The sequence below is a fragment of the Peromyscus leucopus genome, chromosome 8b (genome assembly GCF_004664715.2).
Source record: "Peromyscus leucopus breed LL Stock chromosome 8b, UCI_PerLeu_2.1, whole genome shotgun sequence".
Classification (NCBI taxonomy): domain Eukaryota; kingdom Metazoa; phylum Chordata; class Mammalia; order Rodentia; family Cricetidae; genus Peromyscus; species Peromyscus leucopus.
In genome coordinates this window covers 23,741,349-23,757,320 of record NC_051086.1, presented here as the reverse complement: position 1 = coordinate 23,757,320, position 15,972 = coordinate 23,741,349, and the positions used below count along the sequence as shown (strand labels likewise).

Here is a 15,972-nt window from a genome sequence, read left to right as displayed (position 1 = left end):
TAGTGCTGTGACCCATTAATACAGTTCTTCACCTCGTTGTGGTGACCCCCAACCATAAAATTATGTTCGTTGCTACTTCATAACTGTAATTTTGCTACTGTTATGAATCATAATGTAAATGCCTGTGTTTTCTAATGGTCTTAGTTAACCCCTGTGAAAGTGTTATTAGACTCCCAAAGGGGTCGAAACTCACAGGTTGAGAACTGCTGACATAGAGAGACCCTGTCTGGAAAAACCAAATAAGTTTGGTTTCCAGCACTCACATGGTGGCTCATAATCTCCAATAACTCTAGTTCCAGGCACCTGACACCCTCTTTTGACCTCCATGGGCTCCTGGACACATGTGACTTACATGTCACTCAGACATACACAGATATACATCAAGTAAAATAAAGCAGTAGTATATGTGTGTGGCACAGCATCCAGTTTATGCTCTGCTTGGGACTGAACTCGGGGCTTTGAGTAGGTTAGGCGAGCATTCTCTCAGCTGAGCCATACCCACCAAACTATGAAAATATTCTTAAGGGGGTCTGGGGAGTAACTCAGTAGAGACCTCGCCCTGTGTAAAACCCTAGGTTCAACCCATAGACCCAGAGGAGGAAGAGGAAGGGGATCAGTAGGAGGAGAGAAAAGGAAAACATTCTAAGCCAAGTGTGGCAGTGAAGGGCTGGGCCCCCAGAATTCTGTGGTAGAGGCAGGAGATTCAGGAGTTCTAGGCCAACTGGAGTTATATAGTGAATGGGAACCCAGCCTGGGCTACATGAAACCATGTCTCAAAAATGAGATAATCTTAAACATCCATATCACAATGTACTAACCATTGCTATGAAATGAAACGCAGACGGTTTGAGGCAGGAGCATTGGACACCAGCCTTTCTCCTCATTCAAGGGGCACCAACTAAAAGGCTTTTTTACTTTCCTTTTCAGTGCTGGGGACTGAACCTAGATCCTTGTGCACAGTGGGCACGTGCTCTACCACTGTGCTGTATCCTCAGTCTATTTTTTAATATTTATTTTATTTTATCATGCGAAAGTAACAGACATTCAGTGGAAGCCACACTCTGCATCCTGGATTGTATGTTTCTGTGCAGCCCTGGCTGGCCTGGAACCTGTTCTGTAGACCAGGCTGGTCTTGAACTCACAGAGGTTCTCCTGCTCTGCCTCCCAAGTGCTGGGATTAAAGGTGTGCACCACTATGCCCAGTTGAACCCTGTGTTTTTGTTTTATTTTCTAAGCATATGGGTGTTTTGTCTGCATGCATGTCTGTGTACCCTGTGTGTGCCCATGGAGGCAGAAAGAGGGTATGGCTCCTGGACTGGAGTTACAGATGATTGTGATCTGCCCTGTGGGTGCTGGGAATTGAACCTAAGTCCTCTGGAAGAACAACTAGTCATGTAACTGTTGAGCCATCTCACCAGCACCTGAAGCCTGGATTTTGATCTTTTCCATGACTGGTGATATTCAGGCTTCTCTGAAGATGCTGGGCAATAGAGGGGAGCCCACAGCCCCACAACTGTCAATGTTTTGGGGGTACTGTTTTGTGTGTTTTGCTTTTTTTTTTTTTTTTTTTAGTAATGTCTTATCATGCCTATAAAACATCCATTTCTTTTCTAGTAAATGTTCTTTCACACCTTCATACATGCACACTCTGTATTTTGATCATTCCCCTTTTCCTTATTCTACCCTTGGCCCCCCTCTCTAGATTTCTTTCCCCTATTTGTTAGTTTGAGTTTGGTTTTGTCCCGGCGAGTTTAATCAGGTCTGTCTATTTGACCCTGAGTTTGGAACTAACCATGAGAGCTTGGTTGTGGACTCACCAATAGGCACATACTTGACACCATGCCTCTCCCCTCCTTCGGAACCTGTCTACTGATAACAGAATGGGGTAGGGTCCTGTGAGTCCTGTCCCCCTGCACAGATGACTGTCAGGAGGACCCCACCTCCTGGACCCGGTGTCAGTAGCCCAGCTGTTGTGAGGTGCTAGTTGCCGTGGCTGTGTTGTGCTCAGAGGATTCGATCTCACAGCCCCTCCTCATCCTTGCGTATTTACATTCTCGCCTCTCCCTCTTCTGAAATGCCCCTGCGAGTGAGTGTGGTGTCCAGGGTTAGGGTTAGGGTTCCTAAGCCCCAGCTGTCTTTTACTCTCAGAGCTCGTGCAGCCATTGGTCCTTACCTTTCTCTCCATCCATCTATATAAGGTTGAGATCAGCCTCTGTCTAGACTGCAGACCCCAAACACCCTTGTCTGTATGCATATCATCTAGTCAACGCTTTTGAGATTATTTATCTATTCACTCACTCATTCAGTCACTCACTCATTCACTTAGTGTGATGGCTAGTTTTATGGCAGTTTGACACAAACTATAGTCATCTGAGAGGAGGAAATCTCAACTGAAGAATACTTCTGTAAGAATGGGTTGTAGGCAAGCCTGTAGAGCATTTTCTTAATTAGTGATTGATGGAGAAGGGCATAGGTGGTCCTGGGTTCCATAAGAAAGCAGGCTGAGCAAGCCAGAAGGAGCAAGTAGGTAAGCAGAGGCTCCATGGACTCTGTATAAGCTCCTGCCTTCATGTTCCAGCTTTTTTTTATTCATTCATTCATTTATTTACTTCCATTTATTTATTTTAAACAGAAGTAGGAACTCTTCTGGAAGTAGTGACTGTCAGAACTCCCTGCCAAGGGAACTCAATGCCCTGCTCACAAGTTGGCACTGTAGTATCAAAGTTCCTTAAGGAATTGATAGTTGGTGTTTACTAGTCTAAGACCCATGATGTGCCAAGCAGCAGTGGCAAATGCCTTTAATCACAGCACTTGGGAGGCGGAGGCAGGTGGATCTGAGTTTGAGGTGTTCCAGCCCTTTTTGAGTTCCTGTCCTGACTTCCTTCAGTGATGGACTAGCAATGTGGAAGTGTTAGCCAAATAAACCCTTTCTTCCCCATCTTGCTTTTGGTTATGGTTTTCATCATAACAATAGTAACCCTAACTAGGTAGGACATTTAGTTAGTTAATTCATCAGGACTGGTTGGACCCAAGGCCTCCTGCATGCTACTCAGGTGTTCTACCACTGAATTTCAAGTATTTGGTGATTTTGTCCTACTGTAGGTTAATGTGAGTGTTCCCGGAACAGCAAAGGTAGACTAAAATCTAGTCTTATATATCTCTATATAGACATATATACATATAGATATAGCCCTAAGCACTAACTATAGGGCTCGCGTATGTCCAGCGCCTTTGCAACTGACTATATCACCAGCTTATAAGGGGTTTTTCAGGGTGCCTCCATCATAAATTAAGAAGCATCTGGATAAAGGATTAAAAATCACCCCAGAATCTATGGAGATGGCTCAGTGGTTAAGAGCAATTGCAAACAAACAAACAAACAAACAAACAAACAATGTTTCTCTTGCAGAGGTCAAGTTCAGTTCTCAACACCCATGTAGGGGAGTTCACTGTAGTTTTAGCTCTAAGGGATCTGATGCCCTCTTGAGGTTTCTGAGGATACCTGCATTCATGTGCATATACAGACACACAGACTCACACATGTACACATAATTTAAAATAATAAAAAGTTGAAAACAGTGCCGTGGAGAAGTGGCTCAGCAGTTAAGAGCACCGGCTGCTCTTCTAAAGGACCTTGGTTCAGCACCCACATGGCAGCTCACAACTGTCTGTAACTCCAGTTCCAGGGGATCTGACACCTCGCACAGACATATGTGCTGGCAAAACACCATTTAATGCCCATAAAATCAAAATAAATGCTATTTTTTAAAAATAAAATTTAGGCCGGGCAGTGGTGGCGCACGCCTTTAATCCCAGCACTCAGGAGGCAGAGCCAGGTGGATCTTTGTGAGTTTGAGGCCAGCCTTGTCTACAGAACGAGATCCAGGACAGGTACCAAAACTACACAGAGAAATCCTGTCTCAAAAAACAAACAAAAATAAATAAAAATAAAAATAAAATTTAGAGACTAAAGAACTGTGGAGTAGCCCTGGTCTGTAGAGCATCATGATTTTCCAGGACGGCTTGTAATTATGCTACTTGATTTTAACTGTATGAAGGTCTTCTATGATGTGACCTCGCAAGGAAATAGCTTGTGAACATAGTAAGGACACTATCAAAACTGGATCTGAAGCAGGGTGTAGTAGGACACATCTTTTTGTTTGTTTTTTGGTTTTTGTTTTGTTTTATTTTGTTTTTCAAGACAGGGTTTCTCTGTGTAGCTTTGCGCCTTTCCTGCAACTTGCTTTGGAGACCAGGCTGGCCTCTCTAACTCACAGAGATCTGCCTGGCTCTGCCTCCCATTGCCGGGATTAAAGGCGTGTGCCACCACCGCCCCGGCTTGTTTGTTTGTTTTTTGAGACAGGGTTTTTCTGCGTAGGCCTGGCTGTTCTGGAACTCACTTTGTAGACCAGGTTGGCTTCCAACTCAGACTCTGAGTGTTGGAACTAAAGGCACGTGCCACCACTCCTAGCTGTAGTCCAGGTCTTAATCTCAGCTCTCAGGGAGCAAAGGCTATGAGTTCTAAGCCAGCCAGGTTTACATAGTTAGACCTTGTATAAAAATAAAACAACAAAACCCAGTGGTTCTGACCTGACCAGGTAACCCCCAAGACACCCAGGAGGACTAAATCTGTACTTAAAAAATGCACAAGACAAAATTTACATTTGTGCCAGGTGGTGGTGGCATATACCTTTAATCCCAGCACTCAGGAGGCAGAGGTAGGTGGATCTCTGTGAGTTCGAGGCCAGCCTGGTTTACAGAGTGAGTTTCAGGACAACTGGGACTACTTCACAGAGAAACCCTGTCTCAAAAAACTGGAAAAAAAGTTACATTTGCTTGTCTTTTGCCCTGTTGAGGATTGAATCCACTACCTCGTTACTCATGATCTACCTACGATTGAGCCAAATCTCATCTCTGCAATTCCTTTTTTGTTTTGTTTTGAGACTGAGTATCATTATGTAGACCATGTTGGCCTGAAGTTTGCTATATAGGTCAGGCAGACTCCAAATTCAGAGATCCACCTGCCTCTGCCTCCTAAGTGCTTGGGATCCAAGGTGTGTGCCACCACACCCTTCGTATTTTGCAATATTTAAATGCTACTTATTCATTCACTTTCTACATTCATGTGTGTACTTACTATTCATCACTAGTATGTTTGTTTCATCAGTCATTAACATGTCATAGGTAGTATTTGGAGTGCTTGTTCGCTTGGACTGATTTTTCTTTCACAATATCTCATGTATTCCTGCTGCCCGCCACCTCCTATGTGGCTAACACTGGCATTGAACTTCTCCTGCCTCGCCTCTTGGTTGCTAGATGTGGGCCACCATCTTCCACCATGCTTTTGTTTGAATTTTTCTGCATTTATTTTAGTGTGTGTGTGTGTATGTTTGTGTGTGCATAATGAACACACTAGTGGAGGTTGGGGGACAGTTTGTGGGGGTCACTTCTTTACCTCTACCATGTGGGTTGTGGGGACTGAACGCAGCTTGACAGGCTTGGCAGCAACTGCCCTTACTGCTGGGCTAGCTTACCAGTTCAGCTCTCTTACTGAGACAATGTCTCACCTTGTAGCCCAAGCTGGCCTCAAATTTACCACCATGCTCAGCCCAAGTACGTAGAAGCCACCATGCCCAATGATTGTACCTTGACTGCAAGAGGAATTCCTGTGTTCTGTTTTGGGAAAGGTGGGGGCCTGGAAGTTAATTTAGTCTAGTCTTTTCTTTCAGCCTTGCCTAGAGTAAGTCTTGAGGTTATGCAAATGAGTAGGGATTCCAGATCCAACTTTGTTTGTTTATTTTTCGAGACAGGGTTTCTCTGTGTAGCTTTGTGCCCTTCCTGGATCTCGCTCTGTAGACCAGACTGGCCTTGAACTCACAAAGATCCACCTGGCTCTGCCTTCCAAGGGCTGGGACTAAAGGCATGTGCCACCACCGCCTGGCCCAGATCCAACTTTTTAAACCTACTGGGTGGGATTGATGGGTGGGGAAATGGGAACAGAGTATAAAAGCGTTTGGAGGGATCAGGCATAGATCTGAGGCTGTTTTCTTCTCTTTGCTAGAAAGTACTGACTGAGCAAGCCAAAGAAGCTTGAGGAAGCCCTGGAGAACCAAATTGATGGCATCCTCCACTCCACGATCAAGGTCATCTTTGAGGAGGAAGGCTTCTCGAGACGTAGTCTCTTATTCCCGAAAGAAAGACACTACCACCCCATTTCTCCCCAGGTGCCTGAAGTATCTTACCTCAAATGTCCCCAGCACCAGCCTCATATCCAGATTTATACTGGCTCACTACATCCAGGATAAAAACCGCAAAAAAACAGGTATGAATTTTTTGTGGTGGGGTCTCCTTATTTTGCCTAGGTGAGTCTTGAAGTCCTCAGTCTAAACAATTTTCTTGCCTCAGTCTCACAGATGGCTGAGGCTGCAGTGGCGGGATTAACATGATCTTTTAAAGAGAGTCTCACTATGTAGCCCTGGCTGTCCTGAACTCTGTAGAGCAGACTGGCCTATAGCTCACAGAGATCCTCCTGTCTCTGCCTCCTGAGTGCTGGGATTAGAGGGGTCAAATACTCTACCATACACTTCTTTCTTTCTTTCTTGGCAGTGTTTCTTTGTGTATTGGCTGTCCTGGAACTAGCTCTGTAGACTAGATTGGCCTCGACTCAGAGATCCACCTGCCTCTGCCTTCTAAAGGCGTGCACCACCACCTCCTGGCTTGCTCTTCCTTTTGTGACAGGGTCTCTCTATGTAGTCTTCACTATGCTGGAATTTATTTTATTTTTTTAATTTTGTTTTTTTTTTTTTTTTACTTAGGAAATCATTGCTCTATCTTCCTTTCTCTCTGTCTCTACAAATTTGCATATTCTATGTATTTCATGTAATACAATTCTATAGTATTTGTCCTTTTTTAATGTAAAAACATTTTATGTACAACTGCAGAAGAAATAATACACAGATATATGCTGGAATTCATAAGTAGACCAAGCTAGTCTCAAACCCACAGAGATCCAACTGCCTCTGCTTCCCAAGTATTGGAATTAAAGGCGTGCGCCGCCGCTGCCGCCGCCGCCACCACCACCACCACCTGGCTAATGAATGTTCTTTTTTTGTTGATTTGTTTTTGTTTTTTCAGAGACAAAGTTTCTCTGTGTATCAGTCCTGGCTGTCCTGGAACTCACTCTGTAGACCAGGCTGTCCTTGAACTCACAAAGATCTGCCTGGCTCTGCCTCTGGAGTACTGGGATTAAAGGTGTGTGCCACCACCGCCCTCGCTATGAATGTTCTTAAGTAGCATATTTCTCTTTCTCTCTCTCTCTCTTTTTTTTTTTTGGTTTTTGGTTTTTTTGAGACAGTTTCTCTGTGTAGCTTTGCGCCTTTCCTGGAACTCACTCTTTAGTCCAGGTTGGCCTCGAACTCACAGAGATCCTCCTGCCTCTGCCTCCCAAGTGCTGGGATTAAAGGTGTGTGCCACCACCACCCAGCATATTTCTCCATTTTTATTGCTGGTTCCTAAGCTTACAAATGTTTCCATTGACCACCTTAAAGAATTATTTCTCTGCTTTGTTGTTTTTTTTCTCTTGAGGGTTTTAGTTATTCGAAAGCATGTTATTTGCAAATGATCATTTGATTGAAACTATATTCTGTCTTTGTACCTTTCTCTGAGTTGGGCAGTGTTGGCTGGCAGTCATTTCAGCTGCTGAGAATGGGGTTGGAATTTTGAGCATATAGTGAGCAGAGGGTGAGGTAGGGTAGGTAGCAATGTGGGGTGTGTTGTGGTAGATTTTAGTAAGAAGAGTTTGACGCCTCGGGGTTGATGCATCCAAGTCACGGGGGTCGTGTTTAATCTTGACATTTCCCTTAATCACTTTGAAGTCTTTTCGTTTTTGTTATTGTTTTGAGATAGGGTTGCTTTTGTTATGTGGTCTGAGCTGGCAAGTCCTGGCTGGCTTGGAACTCAGTGTGTATCTTAAACTGGCCTCACACTGGTTTACTTTGTAATCTTTGTAACTGAGTCTTTTCCAGATCTATTTGTTTTGAGTACTGTTGAAGTAGCTGTTGTTTTCAGCAATGTCCTCATACATGGGCCCCAAATAAATGCCTTTTATGTCCAAAGATGGCACCAAATAAAATGACTTAAATTCACATTAAAAGCTGGACTTGTGGGCCAGGTATAGTGGCACATGTCTTTAATCCCACACTCAGAGGCAGTAAGGAAGATCTTTGAGTTCAAGTCCAGCCTGGTCTACATAGTGAGCTCAAGGCCAGTAGTGTTTTGCCCAAGATCATGAACCCACCCCCACCCCCAGAGATCACCAGAAGTCTGAGTTCATATGCAAAAGCAAAGAGCCTTTATTGCAAGCTTGAGCTTGGGCTTCCTGTCTATTCGGACACAGTGGTTGGATCAGGGAGAGCCCTCAGCTCAGGTATGGCAGGGTTTTTAAGGAGTAAAAGGTGGGGTGAGGTAAGGGGAAATCCAGATTCAGATGGGGTTTGAACTCCTGATTGGGCAGGAATGAAATAACAGAAGTCTTGTCAAACAGGGATTGGTACTGGCTTTGCTGCAAGGAGATTGGCAACCTATATACAAGTGATGTAAACTATCCTCTATGTCTTGGAGCATCTGGTACTTGTTTATCTCAATTCTGATTGGCCTCCTGGTTATCGTAATGGTGAGGACTAGTCCCAGGATTGTTAGTCTGCAGCCTGTCATGGCTGCACTAATGTTAAGTTAGGCCTCTTCAGTTGTGACTACAGAGTGAGGTCCTGTCTCAAAAACAAGTAAGTAGCCAGGCAGTGGTGTGCACACCTTTAATCCCAGCACTAGGGAGGCAGAGGCAGGTGGATCTCTGAGTTCCAGGACAGCCTGGTCTACAAAGTGAGTTCCAGGACAGCCAGGGCTACACAGAGAAACCCTGTATTGAAAAAAAAAATCCAAAAACGAACAAGCAAAAAAAATGAAAACAAAACTGGTTACATAGCCAGGCCTTGTGTTATACATCTGCCTGTAACCCCCACACTTGGGAAGCTGAGATCAGACTGAAGTTCAAGGCTTAGGTTACTCAGTAAGTTGAGGCCAGCCTGGGCTACAATGAAACCCTATCTCAGAACAACAGACACAAAGCCAGGTGTGGTAGCACACACTTTTGGGTTTTTCGAGACAGGATTTCTCTGTGTAGCTTTGCACCTTTCCTGGAACTCACTCTGTAGCTGAGACAGGCAGAGTTGTTCAAGGCCATACACAGTCTCAACAAGACAGCCAGTAAACCCAACAACACAGTCAAGTGAACTGCCTCCACAAGAGTTCTAGGTACTTTTCCTCCTCCGATGGCTTCATTTCAACCCTCAAGAGCTGTTAACTGACTTTTTGAAAAATATAGGCACAACTGGTGGGCTACAGATTTAGGCATCTTTGGTTTCCTGCTCTCCTGCATTTGTGTCTGAAGTCCCTCAGATTAGAGATGCTTTTACTGGTTTTGTTTGTATCCTTTGTAACTCCCTTGGCCTCAGAATGGTTTGTGGGGTTGGCTGCAGTGTTGGGAAGAGGGCTGGACTAACACTGGAAGAAGTTACAGAAATTTACAAGTGGCGATGTTGTGTGTCTCCTTTTTCTTTTCTTTTCTTTTCTTTTTTTTTTTTTTTTTCTTTCTTCAAGACAGGTTTTTTCTGTGTAGCTTTGGGCCTTTCCTGGAACTCACTCTGTAGCTCAGGCTGGCCTTGAACTCACAGAGATCCGCCTGGCTCTGCCTCCCTAGCACTGGGATTAAAGGCGTGTGCCACCACCGACCAGGCGTGTGTCTCCTGTGGGTACAGATGGTGGCAGTTCCTCACGGTGGGGCTATGTTCTGACCAGGGAGATGTTCTTAGGAATCAACACTTGTATCTGTGTACTTCTGGAGCTCAAGCCTGGGGACTTGTATATGTCAGGCTGAGGTACATCCAAATCTATTCCTTTATTTAGAAACAGTGTCTCCACACTGTAGATCAGGTTGTCCTGGAACTCACTATGTCACTCAGGCAGGTCTCTGACTCACAGTCATCCTCCTGCCTCGGCCTTCCTCATTCTGGGATTACCGGTACCAGCTACCGTAACTGGCTAGACCTTTTACTTATGTCTTAACTTGACAATGCTTATGGCTGGGGCATGAGAACTGCTGTGTGCTTGAAGCCAGCCTGAGTGTGATCCTATTTCAAAAAAAAAAAAAAAAAAAAAACCGTGGGATATGGTGATTCACACCTTTAGTCCCAACATTTAGGAGGCAGAGGCAGGTAGATCTCTGTGAGTTCGAGGCCAGCCTAGTCTACAGAAAGGGCTACACAGTGAAATTCTGTCTTGAACCCCTTCCCCCAATTAACAACAATAATAATTTAAAAATTATTGCCACGATGCATATGTAGAGGTCAAAGGATAACTTGGTGGAGTTGAGTTGGTGTTCCCTCCCCTTTTTACACGGGTTCTGGGTTTGAACTCAGGAGTTGAGTTGGTTTTCCCTCCCCTTTTTACACGGGCTCTGGGTTTGAACTCAGGCCGCGTTGAGCCTTTTCACCGTTTCCATCCCCATTCCTCCTGCACAGCCACCAGCTGTAGATGACGATCTTATTAAATAAGAAACACAGAGCCAAATGCAGAGTTAAGCCCAAGAGGTCAGAGCAGTAGCTGAGAGCTGAGACTAAAACCCCCTTACCCTTCACTGCCATCCTTCCCCTGAGCAAGATTGCTACTTCCTGTGTGTCTGGGTTTTTTTTTTTTTTTTTTTTAATGTAAACAGTGTTCTTTCTGCAAGTTTGCCATATGCCAGAAGAGGGTACCAGATCTCATTGTAGATGGTTGTGAGCCACCGTGTAGTTGCTGGGAATTGAACTCAGGACCTCTGGAAGGGTAGACAGTGCTCTTAACCTCTGAGCCATCTCTCCAGCCCCCTGTTTTTTTTTTTTTTTTTTTTTAATTGACTTCCTGTTCTGCTTTCTCATTGGTTGTAAACCCAACCACATAACCTCCTCCTCACCGCTTGTCTATACAGACCTCCAGTTTTCTATGGTTGGTATTGAGATTAAAGGCCTGTGTCTCCATGCTGGCTGTGTCCTTGAACACAGAGATCTGCCTGTCATGTGATTGGGATTAAGGGCACGTGCTACCACTGCGAGACTTCTGCTATGGCTTGCTATTAGCTCTAACCCCCAGGCACTTTTATTTATTAACATACAAATACATTTCAGCACAAAATATCACCATAACCAGCAGCCACTAATCTATATGAGCCTGACTATGCTGGGTGTCTCATAGAAACTGAACCCAGCAATATATGATCTTTCATTTTGTCTTGTAGTGCCAGGGCCTTGCATATGCTAGGCAGATGGTATACCACAGGGATACCAGGATCTTACTATGTAGTCAGAGTTGGTCTGGAACTTGTACTCTTCCTGTCTTATGAGTACTGGTATTATAGACATGTACCATCATATCCTGCCAATATCTGATCTTTTGTGTCCAGGTTCTTTGTTACGCTTAGTGTTGTCTTGTTTCATTTTTTTTGGTGCTAAGGATGGAACCCAGCCAGGGTCTTGATCCTGGTAGGTAAGCTTTATACCACGGAGTTAAATCCCAACCCCCAGGCTAGGCATAGTAGCATATGCCTTTAAATTCCAGCTTTCAAAGGTAGATCTCTGAGTTCTAGGCTCTCCTGTTCTATGTAATGGATTCCAGGCCAGCCAGGATTACAAAGTGAGACCTTCTCTCAAGAACAAACAAGAACTCTCAAAACAATAGTCAGGAGTGTCCAACCGGAGGGAAATGGGTTCCGTGTGGCTAGGATAGCTGTGAAGATGGCCAAGCACAAAACCTAAGCTTCTGCCACCCAGCCACACCTTCAGGCCCTGTTGTTGTTTTAAAAGATTTACTTATTTTTATTTCCTACGTATGAATGTTTTAATTGCATGCATGTCTGCACCATGTGCATGCAGTGCTCTTGGGTTGTATCACCCCCCCACCCTGTTTTTGTTTTTGTTTTTTTAACTTGATTGCACAGTTCACAAGAGTGAATTTTATAGGTGACAATTTTATAGCTGACAATCTCTGCAAGTCTGAAGGGAGATAGAGAGGTGGTATCAGCCATCTTGGCGGCCAGTCCCACGCCCCAGTAGTTTATATATTATTTTGTATGATATATACTCTCTCAGCTTGAGACAAGTGTTCACTGTGCAGCTGGAGGCTGGCCTTCAGTTTGGAGTGGATCTCCTGCCTCGGCCCTCTGAATACTGCTTTCTGGTGGAGTTGCCCACACTCCTGGCTTTTCAGCCTCACGCCTGTCTGTCAGTAGCTGCAGAAGCCTGTTTTCTGCCTCTAAGGCAAAACCTCCACCCAGCCACCAAAGAGAGTTTGAACGTCCTGGTATAAACATCCTCCTGCTTCCAGTTTTAAACCCTCCTTGAAGAATAACTCCTAGGTGGAGCACTTGTTTAGCATGAGAAAGGTCCTGGGTTCCATCCTCAGCATCACAAAGCAACGCAAACAAAACCCTGTGAATTTCCCACCCAATGACCCCTAGAGTGGTGGACTCAGGAGAAAGCCTGGTTTCCTTCCCCAGTACTTGAACTCAAAAAACCCAAAAAGCTAAATTTCCATTGCTCTTTTGTTGCTCCCAAAATATTCAAGTTTTTGTTTTAGTTTTTGGTTTGTTTGTTCCAAACATACACACATTTTAAATATCCCTGGCCTAAACTTAATGGGTAAAGTCATTTGCTGCCTGATGAACTGAGTTTGATCCCTGAGACTCATTTGAAAGGAGACAAACTTCTGCATGATTGTCCTCTGACCTCTACATGTACACCACAGTGTATGCACACACACACACACACACACACACATACACACACACACACACACACACACACACGCACGCATGCACGCGTGCACACACAGTGTAATAAAATGAAGATTTACATTACAAAAGAAAACACTTGATTTTTTTTTAAAATTTATTTATTTATTATGTACACAGAAGAGGGAGCCAGATCTCATTACAGATGGTTGTGAGCCACCATGTGGGTGCTGGGAATTGAACTCAGGACCTCTGGAAGAGCAGTCAGTGCTCTTAACCTCTGAGCCATCTCTCCAGCCCCAACACTTGATTTTTATTCAGAGAAACAGTGTGTGTGATGCCAACACCCAGTGCCTCCTCCTAGCGAGTCTTCTTTTTGTCTCATTACAGAAAATTTAACAAAAGGGCCTAGAGCTTGGTGGGCAGGAGTTCTGCCACGGATACATCTCCAGGCCCCTGCTGTTGTTTTACAAGACTTATTTGCTTTTATTTACGTATGGATGTTTTACTTGCATGCATTTCTGTACCACATGTGCAGTGCCTTTCGGTTTGGGGTACTACAGACAGTAGCTAACCACAGGGTAGTGCTGGAAATTGAACCTGGATCTTCTGGAAGAGTAGCCAGTGCTCTTCACCACCAGTCCATCTCTTCAGCCCCATACTTGCTTTATAGCTCTCTCCTGCTGCCATAGTTTTTCCCTAGTGCTGGGTAATAGGTGTGTCACCCACCTGTTTTGAAAGAGTTATCTACTTTATATGGTGTATAGTTGAATATTGTCTAGGTCCAGGGTTCTAACCCCATCATGGCAAACAAGGGAACCTCTCTAAGAAAGCAGCTGTCTTAGGGCTGGAGGATAGAAGTTCACTTCCTAGCATCCTCATCAGTGGCTCACAACACCTGTAAAACTCCTCTAAGGGATCAGACACTCTTTTGGCAGCCACTCAACATTCAACCAAACACCTACTTACATGGCAACTTGCAGCTGACTGTCTGTAGCTTGAGTTCCAGGATAGCCAACATTGTCTTCTGGCTTGCATGGGCATTGCAAGCATGTGGTGGACATATATACATGCACGTAGGCAAACACTCATACACATAAATTTAAATTTAAAAATCTTTTTGGGACAGGGTTTCTCTGTAGCCATCTCTATATGTAGTCCTGGCTGTCCTGGAACTCATGCAGACCAGGCTGGCCTTGAACTCACAGAGATCTGCCTGCCTCTGCCTCCCAAGTGCTAGGATTACAGGTGCATACCACCACAATGTTTTAATGCTTTTTTTTGTTCAGTGAGTCCTGCCAATGTCATCCAAGTTAAATACAGAAGGAGGAAATTTGCTCACACACAACCGCCCCCCCCAAACATCACAACCATACAACTTCCCAGAATGGGGATGTGAGTGGAAGGAGGAGACAGAAGGTGAGGCTGACCACCCACATTCTTACTACTTGTTATTACGGGCGGGCATCTTTGCTCAAATTTGGTTCTGTGTGATTACAGTCCTTCCAACCCAGGGCCTTGTGCTTGCTAGGCAAGCGCTCTACTGCTGAGCTAAATCCTCAACCCCATATGAGCTGCTTTTAAAAAATGTAAAACTTGGCCGGGCAGTGGTGCCAGGTGATGGTGGCACACACCTTTAATCCCAGCACTCAGGAGGCAGAGGCAGGCGGATCTCTGAGTTTGAGCCCAGCCTGGTTTACAGAGTGAGCTCCAGGACAAGCACCAAAAGTACACAGAGAAACCCTGTCTCGAGAGAAAAAAAAAAAAAAAAAAAAAGGTGAGTTCCATTCCAGGATAGGCTCCAAAACCTACACAGAGAAACTTTGTCTTGAAAAACAACAACAACAACAAAAGTGTAAAACTCTAAGGTTGAGGATGGCTCTTTTTCATGGAACTCTTGTCCCTGGGATGGACAAGGCCCTGGCCTCCATCTTAGCACTACAGGAGATCTTTAAAAAATTACATGGAAAAGGGAGGAAATAGCAACCTGGCCTCTCCACATACCAGGCTATCATCCGTCATCTGCTGCTGTGCTTCCTCAAAGAGCCAGAACGTTAGTCACAGGAGTTCACTCAGTTTTACCGCCTATCTGGGGTTGACAGCCACAAGAGCTCTGCCTGCCTCTGGCTCCTGCATGATGGGATAAACATACATTCTGCCACTGAACTATATTATATTCCCAGGGTCTCTAGCCCAGGCTGTCCCCAGAGTTTGTGTCCCTGCCTCAGCATCCCCAGCACCACACTAGGATTACAGCCTTGCGCCACCTGGTGGCTGGTTTTGATTGTTTCTGTTTTGAGACTGGGTCTCAGGCAGCTTAGAATGGTCTCAAATTCCTTTGTAGCCTAGGTTGGCTCTGAACTCTAGGGTCTGAACTCTAGGGTCTTCTTGCCTCCACCTCCCAAGTACTGCGAATACATGCATGCATCGACCTGCTTGGCCAGGCTGCCATTTTACTCGGGTCCCAGTACACTGGCATTAGGTCTACACAGAGAAGTGAGAGCCGGGCGGTGGTGGCGCAAGCCTTTAATCCCAGCACTAGGGAGACAGAGGCAGGTGGATCTTTGTGAGTTTGAGTTCCAGGAAAGGCGCAAAGCTACACAGAGAAACCCTGTCTCGAAAAACCAAAAAAAAAAAAAAAAAAAAAAAAAAAAAAAAAAAGTGAAAATCTTGAGCGGAGGAACAAGGGTGTCTCTGACACTTCAACATGGAAGTGTTTCAACTTTTATCATTTCAGATACAAACTGTCCTCCCCACTTCCCTGGTCAGAACCTTGAGTTTGGGTCTTACATGTCAGCTCATTCTGTGATCCCACCACTTAGGAGGCAGAGGCCAGCCTGGACTACATAATGATTTCCAGGCTAGGCAGGGCTTGGCAAGAGCCAAGGGAAAATAAATAAATAAATAAACAAACAAATGAATGAATGAATGAATAAATAAAACTTACCCAATTCACTTTTTCAGCGCCCTCTATGGAGTCCATATCAAAAGGCTTGACCTTGGACCATACCACTCAGCTCCTGAAATGAAGCCCTCACCCCTAATCTTGGGTATGCGATTAGGTCTCACTTCCTTGTAGATCCTGGAGAGTTTAGTTATCTGCGTGGGTAAAAGAAAACGGCCCATCAGTCCTATTTCTGCTCTGACACCTCTTA

General features: G+C 44.8%; 1 long non-coding RNA gene across 1 annotated transcript in view; it reads right to left on the bottom strand.

Moving 5' to 3' along the window:
- The window catches only part of LOC119086966, a 56,008-nt gene extending 40,036 nt beyond the window's left edge, over positions 1 to 15,972 (bottom strand). Inside the window, exon 1 of the long non-coding RNA XR_005090385.1 lies at positions 15,765 to 15,972. This is a non-coding gene — a long non-coding RNA (uncharacterized LOC119086966). The remainder of the gene's footprint in view (positions 1 to 15,764) is intronic.